Source organism: Lithobates pipiens, unplaced genomic scaffold, assembly GCF_037356315.1.
Source record: "Lithobates pipiens isolate NorthernLeopardFrog02 unplaced genomic scaffold, aLitPip1_a1.2 Scaffold_8, whole genome shotgun sequence".
Taxonomy (NCBI): domain Eukaryota; kingdom Metazoa; phylum Chordata; class Amphibia; order Anura; family Ranidae; genus Lithobates; species Lithobates pipiens.
The window spans coordinates 139,717,419-139,731,764 of NW_027507903.1; positions in this window are offsets into that span (position 1 = coordinate 139,717,419).

The window sequence follows — 14,346 nt, forward strand, 5'->3', positions numbered from 1 at the left end:
ATGTGCAGTATCCTCCATCAATGAATGAGGAAGCAGAAATTATGTGTTGTAGCCTTTAACAACCAGTCAGTGATCAGTAATAATATGCTGTATCCTCTGGCAACCAATTGCAATTGCTGCCTGATCTTCTGCAGTAAACTGATTTTGAGTCTTACTGCTATATGTTAAATGTCTAAGAGCGGTTGGGGGGCCCCAAAATACATTGATTGCCATTATTTATAATTAGTTTTTTTTTTTTTTAATGGGCTGCTCAGCTTAGAATGCCCGGGCCTATTTTATGTCCCAGCCCGGGCCTGGTAACAGGTATGCCACCTGCAACCATCCCACTATCTCCCTCTCTGCTCCAGGTGCTGGTCCCTCGAGGAACACATCCTGCTCTGTCCACCCATGGTGATCCAAAGTTCTGGGCCAAACTCTATGTGGCCAACTGGTGGAAACTGTAGCTGCAGCTTGTACTTTCATTTTAAGACATGGTTGATACACATAGGGTTCATGCACACTGCATCTCAAAGGAGTTCAACGAAGCGGCTCCTACAGGCTTTTGAGCTTTTATGAGCTCTAATTTCTTTTGCCTGGAAACGCCCCTCCATGTTAGCCAGTACGTTCATGCACACTATGGCTTTTTTCAGGAGGTTATAGGCATAGGCTCTTAGGTCTCTTGCATACTGCAGCTTGAAAATCTCTTTTTTTTATATACTGAGCTAAAATACAGCCCATTAATTGTAACACAGGTGTGCAAATAAGAGCCATGCATTCTTCTGTAAAAGAAAATATGGAAAAATCTACATTTTTGGTCAGTAATTTATGCCTCATGAGCTCAAATGTGTGCAAATGTCCATTTACATATTGTGTAAAAAAATACCCCAGTTGAAGTCCATTGGGACACAACACGTTGTGCCTGCTTCACTTACTCCCCACATTGCTTTTAAACTATTTATTCTGTGATCACATTTTTGTACTTATCATATAAATGTACTCACCGAGGCCAAGATGCCGAGAGCGGTCGCTGTTGCGACTCGGCGCAGACCACCCCTGAAGGTGGCACCGAGGGTGGTTGCACCAAGAGGCACAAGCTACCAGTAGGACAGTTACTTGCTAGTAGATCAGCAGGTAGCTTGAGCAGAGCTGAAAGGTGATGTCCTGTGGGAAGGTCCAGAAGCAACAGTAGCAAGTCCGTAAGGCAAAGGCAGAATCCAGGAGGCAGGCCAGGGGTCAAACACAGTCCAGATCAGAAGACAACAAGTACCATGAACGCTGAAACAGAAGGGTAATCCCAGGACAAGCCAGGGGTCGAACACAGGAGATAGCAGGTAAGTCCAGATGCAGGCTGAGGGTCAAACACGTTCAGAAAGCGGGAGTCCAAGGTCAAGCCAGAGGTCGGGTCAGGAGAAGATCAGCGAGGTCGATTAGGCAATCCGGGTCACAACGGGCAATACAGATCACAAGAGCAGATGTGGGAATCACAGGAAGCTGAACACGAACCAGCAGTGTGTTTGGATGACCTCACTTCCTTCATAGATCAGCGAGGGGTCACACCCTGTGTGTGTGTGTGTGCTCGCTCGTGCGCTTTAGCACATTCCTATTGCGCACAACTGTGCGCCAGAGCGCCTTACCCGTGCGGATCTTATGACAGTACTCATCTGCTTTGATGTTTGTCCTTTTTTTTGACCTGCACCATATGGAGCCTTTTTTTATTCCTTTATATTTATCTCAGCCTGAATGAGAACATTTCTCCATCCATTAATGGTCTTTAACCGGTTCCCGACCAGCGCACGACGATGTACGTCGTCAGAATGGCACGGGCAGGCATATTGGCGTACATGTACGTCCAGTCTTCAATGCCGCCCTGCCATCGGGAATGCACCGCTGGCGGCGCGCTCCCGCGCTGGTCGGGACCCCCGTGAGTCCGGTCGCGGGACCCGCAGACTCGATCGCCGCGGGCATCCACCGCGATCGTCTCACGGGACGGATGAATGGAGGAAATGCAGTGTAAACAGCATTTCTCCATTCTGCCTAGCAACTAGTGACGCTGATCTCTGCTCCATGTGATTGGAGCAGAGATCAGTGTTCACTAAATGAAAGCCCAACTCCCCACAGTAAGTAACACACCCCTAGGAACACTTAACCCCTACACTGCCACCCACTGGTTAACCCCTTCACTGCCAGTGTCATTTACACAGGAATCACTACAGGAATCATTTACACAGGTCAATATGTGCTCGATTGACCCACTGCTGCTGGCAAGTGGGTCCACCTTGTCTGGTAAGAGTATACATCTACATTTTTCCATTAGAAGATTCCCTTGTTTCAACAGTCCTACAGCCAGTTTCCATTTAGCCTGCCGTATTATTACTATCCCCACAGAAGATTTCAAAATCAATAATTTTTTGGACACACTTCTTAGGAAGTTCACTATTTTGGTGTTTATAGTTGTTCTTTCATAGTTTGGACATTATTTTCACGGATTTATTTTTGTTAATGTGATTATCACATTCACATGACACATGTTCATAGCTCAACACATATACTTTATATGTTATATTTCATGTTTCGCATATTCCAATAATATTTTCAGTTCACTATTGTTATAGTGCTTTATGAGTATATTCAGTGCTACACTTTGTTTTTCACACATTTACATATTGTGCAGAACAAAAATGCGAGAATAAGTTGCATGGTTTTGTGTGAAAATTGCATGAACGCCTATGCGTGAAAGTGCGTGAAAATACATACAAAAAAAGTCTAAAAAAGTAAAAACAAATAAATGTAACAGTTCTATTGAAATGTAATCTTTAACTGTAGTACAAAATAAACTACTGTGCCACATTTAGCTGCTATTTAATTGGAACTTGTTGTGAAAGAATTACTTGTATTGTTATTTTAACTCTTCAAAAAATGCACTACTAAGTAACTAAAGTAAATAATAGAAAACAGTTATACTCCTGTTTTGGGTCAGTAACTTAATAATCAGTGAATTCAGGTAATCAACATGACAGCAAGGCAACTAGTATTTTCAGATGGCCACCAAATGAAATAGGAGGTTTCATTGGCCAATAGAAAGGTGCAGAAAACTGGAGCAGGCAGCCCAGAGGGTGACTATGTAAGCTGTTCCTGCTATTAGCTTAATGAAGCCCTTTTAGTTAGGTTCCTGAAACTCTGAAGGAACCTTCTCTATGGATAGGAGGTCAATTGATCTGCAGAGAACCACCACTGATTTACTTAAAAGTTTAATTCCAGTGGGGTGGGGATCAGAGCAGCCAAAACAATTTTCAGCTCTGAGGTCTCCCAGAAGCCACAAAAGCAAAACATCTCTGGGACACTACCATAGCCATCCTTATTAAGCTAATGGACATTCCCTCATTTACTAAAATAGATCCGGACCGTTTCCATAGAACTCTGGGCCCGAAAACCCTTAGATTCTGCTAGGCCCTGGGATGTCATATGTAGGGTCCACTACTATACCCAAAAGCACACTATTAGGAAGGCCTGTGCTTGGGGCTGGGGAAAGTTGATGGGGTTAGTGTGCAAATTCTCAGCCCCCCCTCTGTACATGAGCTACTAGCAGGAACTCCAGGGAATTGATGGTGTGATGTCATCTGCTCAGGTTAGTGTAGATCTCCCCTTGGAACAGCTGGTTGACACTTTTCTAACTGTGTTGCAGATCCTGCAGACTGTATACTAGAGACAGAGGTTGGATCTCCCCTTTCCTCTATTCAACCCCTCCTTCCCTGAACCCACCAACGAGAACGTTATTGAACTAAAGGAGCGCTGCACTCCCTTTCAGCCAACCTAGTGTAGACTTGAAAACAGCGTCAGCCCATGAATATTGGCCAAAGCCATGCCCCTGACATGTTTCGCTCTGCCCATCTGAATTTAATCATAGGAGCCTCTCTAAAGATGTTTTCTCATACATCAGGTGTCATTCAAACCACATAGAATGAGCAAGGAGATACCAATAGTTAAGTACTTTATAAAACTGTTTTTGTAAAGGTAACGATATATACTTACATTTAGAAAAAGGACAAAACCATGACAGAAAGCGCCCATTGGCTCTCTGGATGGTTGTTATTACATCACCACTAGGCTCCACCCTATGCGCTATGTCCAATGGGACATCATCCAAAGGGGCAACAGAGTAATACCATCCTCAATATGAGAACTATCATTTTACATAATTTAAAACATCTGGAGGCCAAGGTGTGTGTCATATAGAAAGCACATTTCAAAGATGACAAAATCCCCAAATTCCAAAACCGCTATTATCCACATGCTTGTGATTTGTCAAATCCCAATAAAATAAGTTTACATTTTTGGTTGTAACATGACAAAAATGTGGAAAAAGTCAAGGGGTATGAATACTTTTTCAAGGCACTGTACCTGCAAAAAAATCTCTCAGGAAATGTCTCAAAGAATAAGTTCACCTTTTGGATTATATTACACATTACACCCATATTTAGGATGTAATGTGTAATATGATCCAGACCTGCCCCCTGTAACCTAGTTTCCCCCTTTTCTGTGGCAGCGGGTAATGCGTGCAGGAGCCTGGCATTACACTTGCAATCCATTGATCATCAATGCAGTCCTCCCTCCATTACCCTGTGGATCACTAAAATAAATTAGATCAAACCTATGGAAGATCTCGATTCTTGCATCAGAGGCACCCACAATAGATTTTGGTGGACTTGACATTACAGCACCAAATTCTCTGCCATCACCCTAGCATGAATCACTTTTTCTAAATGACTTTTTGAAGTCTATGTAATGACCTTTCTCACCTAGGACAGCTGTGTATACATAAGGGAGTTTGGGTGAAAGAAAGACATTCACCTGGCAGCCCCACCCTCCCTTTGTCCCCTCTACTCCATACCTCTCTAACCCCCTTTACCCCCCAGTGCTTCAACCTTACTCAAGCACATACCTTCCTGCCTTTCCTATTTATCTCTTCCTCTCCAATAACATAAATAATAAAATGCATCCACTGAATAGAAGATTCCTTCTAGACATGTTTCATCTCCATCTACACCAGAGATATACTCTGCAGTAATGACAATGGCAAACCCTGAAGGTTTATTGATGTTATGTTACTACATTGCTATATTCTGCCATATTGTTTTACCTGTTGCAGTCATATACTCAATTTTCCAAGTAATAGTTTTCATGTATCCAGTGTACGGTTTTCTCTCCAATAAAGAAAGACTATACAAGAAAGGTAATTTCAACCCAAAAAACAAAATAAGAGTTGAGAAGGATTAACCTCCCCATAGGTTTGCTTTTAGACTAAAGTATGGCTGGCCATACACAGAGGGAATTTCTATCCTGCAACCAAATTTTCTTGATTCCCACATCAACACAGAGAGTGATGATGCGAGAATCCCTCCTGCTGGGCCATTGTCCTCTACCGGTGGGGGAAGCCATCCCCACTGGGAGAAGACAGTGATTATAATGGCCATAGCAGCCACTTGTGATAATCGCAAGCAAATCCAGCAAGTTAATTGTACCCAAGTTAATCGATCAATTTGGTACATTCAGCCCACCCATTAATGGTTCAAACCTTGGCTAGTTCAACCGTGTATGACCAGCCTAAGTCAGCCTTTTTTTGTCATCTGTGTCCCATTGGGAAGATTTCCCTTGACTTTCTGTCCAAGAGCCAAAACATGAAGTGACAGGATATCCCTCCAAAGTGAGAGGGATCCCTGGTTGTCACCTAGGTCTCCAGAACTAGCGTCCATTTTGAAAGACTTCCTCTCTACTCCTGTTCTGATGACAACACAAAATTTGGGATTTTCCTTCACTTCGGTGTTAACTGTAAACATGATAAAAAGAAAAGGTGAATCTCACTAATAGGGACACAGCAAGAAAAACCTGACAGGTGTTCTCCACTCTATTCAAAACAGAGAAAATTGCCTTTAGTTATACTTTAAGGAACCCTAGTGAGCAATCTGACTTTAACACAGTTGCAGTATTTCCGGTATACTATCTCTTGCTCTCTGATTGGTTTATTATGTTGCTTGATATTTTTCTTATAGTGATCACTTATCTACTATAGTCAGGTGACTACAATGGAGATCTCTATTGAAATCTCTACACTCCATATATTTCCCTTGCAGGATAACTAAATGTCATACAGCAGACTTAACTTCACTGACTGGACACTGGAAATTCAGAACAGAGAACAGACATTACCTAAACATTGATTCTGGGTGGGTAGGAAATCCTGAAGGTTAAAGTGATATTTATTCTATTCCTATCACATCTACCGAGCAGAGACTGGTAGTCACGTGACTCCCATTGTTCTGGAGACCATATTTCCTGTCCTGTCTAGGCTGTTCTGAGATGTGCTACATGAGATCACTGTTGAACAATACTACAGCAGAATACATATTCAATCAGCTTGTTTATTTTGGACTTTCATTTTAGATTTTCACTAAAACAATACATGCAGTATTTTACTGCACCATGTTAAAGTGCAGTATAATATTTCTCACTATATCACATTATTTTATTTATGATACTAAAGAAAATACATTTAAGTTGGCTACTTATAAAATACTTATTAGAAGGTAATTTCTTGCTACCTTTAGGAACTAGTCAGCTTCTATGACTTTGCACAATTGGAAATGAATCTTTTTATCAGTTGTTGTGGACCTCAGTGCCGTCTCTTGTTAGCAAACTTTTATTTTTAAGCCTCCCAGGGCTCATCATTTGCACGTGAGGTTGGTGAGCAATAGCATTCCATGGATGAGCTGTGCTTTTTACCCCCCCCCCCCCCTTCAGATGCTACCCCCTGTAGCTGCAGAGGCAGCGGCCAGGTGTACATATGCTGTGGCAGGTATTATGGTCCATGACGCTTTCGCATAGCTCCCACCGAATGCAACCTATTAGAGTGAAAGGGGACAGCCTTGCAAACGTTCCGAAACTGCACAACTGTACACAGACAAGATGTTGAGTTATAACCAAAGGAATAACTGTTTATTGAATAGAAATACCGTTTTTTTATACACTTCAAAAGTAGGTCAGTCACCACATGAACAAGAACACCAAATATTTACTCAAAACATCACACAATAGTTAGATGATGAGCTAAAGTTGACAAAAGGCTACTCCCCTCACAAGGACCTCCAAGAGTTAGGCTGGCTATACATTATCCAATTTTCGTAGTCGATTTCCTTTAGATTTACCTTGAACTATGTAGTGCAATAGCCTGCCTAATTCTATACAAATTGAAAGTGTTTAGGTTTTACCTCATATTATAGGTTTTACCTCATATTATATGGTTTTGCTGAATATAAAGGAAAATTGTACAAGAAAATTCTATAATGTATAGCCAGCCTTAGCCAAATTAGCCAACAGACAGAAACAATAGGTGACCCAATTAACAATGGAAATTCACACCTAGGAGGCATACAATGGGAGAGATACATACTTGTGTATTCTGTCCACTAGACAAGTCATCTGAAGACAAACAATGTTCCATAAATCTGATAACGTGGAATTAATTTATCTTTATAGATTTCTTGAGGTATATTGTTGATAAATATTTCTGTCCCAAGTAAAGAAGCCATATTCCCTCTGACCTTTATCCTGTACAAGATTAATATTTCCATCCACTCCAGAAGGTAAGCTTTTTTGTACTTATTCAGAGAGTTAATCCAAGCCTCGCTCTCAGCGTTCATCACGTTATTGTCAATCATTAGGATGATCTGCTCTGTCCATGGGCTATAATCAGTGGGTAGGAGGCAAGCCCCCTCCAAAAGCCCCTGTCCTGGTTGGGTCTGTCACATGTTCGATGAGTGAAACCACAGAGAGCAGCAGAGTAGCAGGGATGCACAAGTGTCCAATAGACCGGGTAGTGTCAGGTTTTGAAAATCCTAAAGGTACTTTTAAATCCGCAAGAGATCAAAGATTGGTTTAATTGAAGTCTTGAGTGTAAAATAGAGGCATAAGAATATTTCCATGTAAGAGAGCAGCATGGCAAACTGCATGTAACAGAGGTATGAAGCACTGTTAGTATAAGACATATGAGAAACTACAGGAAGTAGAGAATTGTTCATTAGAGAGGTATTAAAGAAGGCATGTAACAGAAAGGTAAGAGGCACTGTGTTTAATACAGAGGTATGAGGCACTGCATGATAAAAAGGCATGAGGTAACAAATTCAGTAGGCAATGGCAATGTATGTTCTAGAGTGATGTGAGTCACTGCATATAATAAAAAGGCTTGAGGCACTATATGTAGTAAAGTCTTGACATACTACCTTGAAAACATGCAATGCCTTATATTTGGGTATGAGGCACTTTATGTGTAACACAGAGGTATGATATGTGTAGAAGACAGGTATGTAGGCAGGTTGCCTACAGAAATGTTTGTTTGGCCAGTGGCTGGCCCAGGCTGGGGGAAAGAGTCTGGGGGGAGTTTTTTGGTGGCCTGCTCAACAGAGGATGACATGATTGCCTTGCAGTCTGGCGGAAGCACTGGGGGCCCAAGACTTGAAGAAAGCCTAACATGGACTACTACCATTTGGAGGTATGCTTGGGCATCCAAGTAGAGATAGTCAGGGACAGGGGCGTTGCTAGGTCTACAAAGAATCTGAGGCTAGAGCCCATAGCAGCGAAGTAAAGAAAGTCATATAAGAATAAATATCCCATCAAATGCAGCCACTGTGCCATCAATTGCAGCCACTGTTCCCCCTTCAAATGCAGCCAATGTGCCATCAATCGCAGCCACTGTGCCCCATCAAATACAGCCACTGTGCCATCAATTGCAGCCACTATGCCCCATCAAATGCAGCCACTGTGCCCCTGAAAAGCAAGAAAATCAGCACCTGTTGTATTTCGTCATCTATTAGAGAGCATAGTTTATAGCAATTGAACTGAACATTACAATTTGGTGAGGGGGGGGGGGGGGGAGCATTGAGGGAGACACCAGAAGCACCTTAATACCTTTTCTCTTCTGTCCCAGGACCAGCCACCATGACCATTATTCTATTCGCTTGCTGGCTGCTGCCCTTATGCATAAAGACAGAGTGACTCTGGAGGGAGAAGGGGGCGTCGCCAAGCCGCCTCCATACAAGGAAAAATCAAGCACTGCCACCGTTCTCCTGATCTCCTCCTGTTTTCTTCAGGGGGCATATCACTCCGCCAGTAACAGAGCAGTGGGCGGCGCCGTAACGACTGGGTAACACAGAAGGTAAAATGTGGCTGCCGCCGCTGCTGTCCGTCCTTTCTCCCTTTCTCTTTACACAAAAAGCTGGACCCACTTAGAAACTCTGGACTATTGACCCCACATTCATGGCTCCAGCCTCAATAGCTATGGTCAGGGATATTTTAAGGTTATCATTCTCACTCAACTGTATTGCTAATGAAGGCCTTTTGAACCTCCTTTAGGGAAAGTGAGCCTTGACTGCTGTAAGCATGGCATCACCATGGGCTTGAACCTGAAAGGGAAGTTAAGTGACTCCCTTAGGATTGGCTACAAAGACCTGAGATGATTGGGTGGAGCCCATACTCTAGGAAGAGGCTACACTGGGGCACGTCTCACTGCTCTGGGGAAAGTCAGGCTGTCCCAAGAGTTGCCCACCCTCCCGCCTTTTATGATGCTTTGTCAAAGCTTTATTGGTGGTTTTGACCTTGCAATTCACGTTGCTTTGTGGGCTAGGACCTCAAGTTAAATTCTCCATCGGTCTAATGCCTGTCTGGCACTGATGGTAAGGACAGTTCTCTTAGACTATGTGAGTTTATGTTTTATGGGTGCTTAAAGTATAACTGTGACTGGCATTGTTCTTTTGTACATTTGGAAAGTCCTTTAATTTGGAAAGTTCAATAAAGCTGTGGCCTTGCTCTATTTCCAACTTAATCAGCTTCTGTGCCTTTTTGGGGGGCAGGGTATTGTTTTGTTAGTTGGACATAAATGAGCCTATTCTAATCAGCAGTCAAGACTTTTAAGTAAAGTTTGATCAACTGTTCTAAGCCTGGTCTGAAGTTCTTTAAAGGGGTGCATGATGGTTCCTGACGTATCCAAAGAACTAGGGTCAGTAAAGTATATGTGGGGTATGAAGCAAAGCCACTACAAAGGGACTACTCGACAAACCAAACAGGAGAAGTAATGTATCCAAATGCAGCCGGTCATAAAGCATGGTACCTGGGTCCTCTGGTAGTGGAGAGGTCCCTCCCCAACGATCGATCTCCCGTAGCAACTTGGGACTGAACCTGCGTTACAGAGACCCATACATTTTGCCACATGGTACGGAAGAGAAGGAATTAACAAGAGCCTGCATGAGGTCCGTGATATGTGCACAATGGGAACCCATTCTGTGACTGGGAGTGAGGTTGTAGAGGTACACTGGACTTGTGGAGTGGGCAGGGGTGTCCCTCCTAAATGTAGCAACTACCAAGCTAAGGTGTGTAGTGGCGGGGACAGCACTTTTCAGAGGAATTCTGTACTTTTATTACTGCACACAGTGACACTCCTCATCTCTAAGTCAGGGAACTGCTTTAATGTTTGATTCTTACATGACGGCAGTACCCACCTGGTCTTGGGTATTGATGGGTGCATTCACGCCGAAAGGTACAGCCATGTGCAGGACAAGTGGCTCCGCCCACAGGTTTTAATGTACATACCTCTAGTTGAGGGGCATAAAGGCACTGCATGCAGAAGAAGGGTGTAAGGTACCGTCAGGTACTGTGTATAAATGGCACAAGAAGACATGTAGAAGAGCTTTTGTATATAATAGTGGGGCATGCAGTGGGGCATGCAGTATTGCATGTATCAGTAAGGTATGAAGCAGTGATTGTACTAGGAAGGCATGAGGCAGCATGTGTGACAGAGAGACATGAAAGACAACATGCATCACCAAACAGATAGCAGAAAGGCATGAACCATGCTTGTAAAAAGTGAGGCACTGCCTGTAACAGAGTGTATGGAGGAATCCCATCCACCAGGACATTGTATTCAGACTAAAGGACCTAACGCTGTCAAAATACACTAGTCAGCGGCTGCAGATGATTAGGCTGAAGCCTCTGATCGACATACGTTTTCCAAGTTGTTCGTTCAAGAAAAGTCAATCTAACAATCAACTTTTGTTGAACAGGGAGGGCCACACACTGGTCAAAATTAAAAAATGAATGTCAATTTGACCTCACTAAAGGATTAGAAAATGGAATGAAAGTTTTTAAAATGAAACCCAGATAGCAAGAATAACTTGCCACACATTTGTGGCAGTGTTGAAGTGTAAGTCTGTTAACTTGCTGCACATTTTCACTGGCATTTGAAGCACAAATTCTAGTTGACACTTTTCCAATTTTAGCCACAGTGACCTCTGTGGTGGGATGACTATTGCACAACATAACTGAACCAGAGCTTGCAGCAGACTTGCAGAATGTTTGCAAAGAAATTTGATCTGGAGTCATGCAATGTGGACTTGCTGCAATTGTGCAACTAACTTGTGAAGCCTGGCAAGTCTAGCAATAGCTTAGCAAGTCATTTTCAAACTTGCAGCACAATTTCTTACTATCTGGGAATATTCCTAACAAAATCCTACTAGTGTATAGCTAGCATTACACTTGTAATGATGCACTGACCACACTAAGAATAGGCTGCTGTAGGCAGGCAGTAAACCTAAATTGTACACTTTAGACCAAGTGTTCCTAGATCAGGTCTGCACATGTTTGTAATCAGGGTCAATTCAAAAGAGCTTGATAGCAGTTACAGGCTTATGTTTTCTTAATTTCTATCAGCACATGTTCCTTGTTTGCCTTCACTCTCCAGTTAGTACAGTGCAGCAGTGCAGCTTGTTTTCTTAGGAAGAACAAAGGCTCTTTCAGATGCTGCGCCGATGAAGCTGAAATCCAATATGCAAGAGCAAAAGTCTTGGCTTGCCCACCGACTGGGGATTTGAATACCCACTCCAGCCTCTACTCTGAGGTTATTAAAAGTTTCATGAAACCTGTGAATAGATTTACTGTGATGTCGGTAAAATCGCTGGCTTTGAAGCAGGGTCTGCTCACTTAAGTTGCCAATTTCCCGAAATTTCACTGAAAAGCAGCTTGTTCGGCACATTCTGTATGCTGCCCCATTTTCAGGTAGCTCATATTGGTGATTAGATTCCCATACAGGCTATGTATCGTCTGGCTAAATATTTGCATAACATTTCACTCTACGACCTTAACTAAGACCTTCTGAACACGGTTTTCTATTCTTGTACAATGTACAAACCTAACAAGAACATTACAGTAGAAATGAAGGTGAAACTCTTTTTTTTTTATTTCAGATAGAGTAAGGGAGGGTTATAACTCCTGTCAGTTTTTTTATCCATCTGTATCCCATTGGGGAGATTTCCCTTCACTTACTATTCCATAGATATTACAGAAAGTGAGAGGAAATGACTCCAAAGTGAGGAAAATCCTTGGTTGTCCCCAGGGTCACCAGAACTAGTGTTTTCAATGGAAGACTTCCTCTCTAGTTCTGGTCACCACTCAAAATTAGGGATTATTTTTCACTCTCAATGATAAGGATTGCCAGGACATATAGAGATGGCGAATCTCCCTAATAGGGACACAGATAGCAATAGAAACCTGACCAATATTCTTATCACTCTTTGCTCTGATTAAAACTAAAATAAAATAAAAATTGCCCTACAATTGCCAAACAAGGCTATTTTAACCACATGCCAACCAGTTGCCGCAGTTGTACTGTGGCAGAATGGCACGGCTGGGTGAAACAACGTTACTAGGGGGTGCACCCCCTGCAGGCCCCCCGAGCTGATGCAAGTGCCCGGCGGTCTCGATCACCTCCAGGCTCCCGTGATCGCCGCTGAGACACGGAGAACCCGGAACTGTTTCCAGTTCTCTGAGGGGAGAAGTGACAGATCTTCTGTTCATATAGAGTATGAACAGACGATCTGTCATTTCCCCTGCACAGTCCCCACCCTCCTTCAGTTAGAACACAAACTAGGACACACTTAACCCCTTCACTGCCCCCTAGTGTTAACCCCTTCACTGCCAGTGGCATTTTTACAGTACTCAATGAATTTTTAATCGCACTGAAAAATATGTAGAAGAATACATATTGGCCTAAACTGAGGAAAACATTTTTTCTATATATTTTTGTGGGATATTTATTATAGCAAAAAGTAAAAAATTATGATTTTTTTTCAAAATTGTCATTCTTTTTTTGTCTATAGTGCAAAAAATAAAAAACACAGAGGTGATCAAATACTACCAAGGAAGCTCTATACTGGAAAAAAAGGACATCAATTTTGTTTGGGTGCAACGTCACACGGCTGCACAGTTGTCAGTTAAAGCGACGCAGTGCCAAGTCGCAAAAAGTGTTCTGGTCAGGAAGGGGGCAGAATCTTTCGGGGCTGAATCGGTTAATGGTGAAACAGTATATAAACACAAATCATAAATGGTAAATATTAAACAAAATGCTTGCTACAGACAATCGGAATTTCCGATCTGAACTTTTTCCGACCGAAAAATTGAGAAGATGCTCTCAATCTTTTGCTGGGGGGAATTCGGCCAGCAAAAGTCCGATGGAGCATACACACGCTCTCATCGGTCTTTTGCTGGCTGAGTTTCTGATCGTGTGTACACAGCATTACACTTGTTGGGTGCAGGAACGGGCCCTGCATTGAAATATTATATCAATAAATGTAATTACATTACAGGGGCAGAAAAATTGGGCCTTAGGTGGTGCCACAACACTGTAACCCCTCACAGATACTCCTGTTAGGTGCAGGAATGGGCCCTGCTGTGAAATATTATATAAAAAATGTTAATTACATGCCCCTAGTTAAATGGGCAGAAAAACTGGGCCTTGGGTGGTGGTGGTGCCACAACACTGTAACCCCTCACAGATACTCTTGTTGGGAGCAGGGGCGGGCCCTGCTGTGAAACATGGCTGACAGTTTTTTATCCTTCTTGGCACCCCCTCTCTCTAGGCTCATGTTACTCAACCTGGGAATCAACATCGGAGTATTCAAATCACTGTGCATCCTCCAGCAGCATGTAACCGACACTGTGGTCGAATAATTCTGGGGAGTCCTCCGTGCATGATGGCGGGGTTACAGAAGGAGTGACTGTGGACAAGGAGCCGGTGAAATAGACCGATTTGGCAGCTACGTTGGAAGGCAAACTACTCTGAGCCTGGGTGACAGAGGATGAGGAGGATGAGGACGGCTTTGTTATCCACTCCACCAACTCTTCTGCATGTTGTGGATCAATAACACGGCCAGCAGCAGAAAATAAGGACAAGTGTGCCCCACAGTTACCTGCAGAGGATGCACCATGTCCACGACCACAAATGTTGACTGTAGACACAGAGGCTGACAAACAAACAGAGGCTGGCAAAAG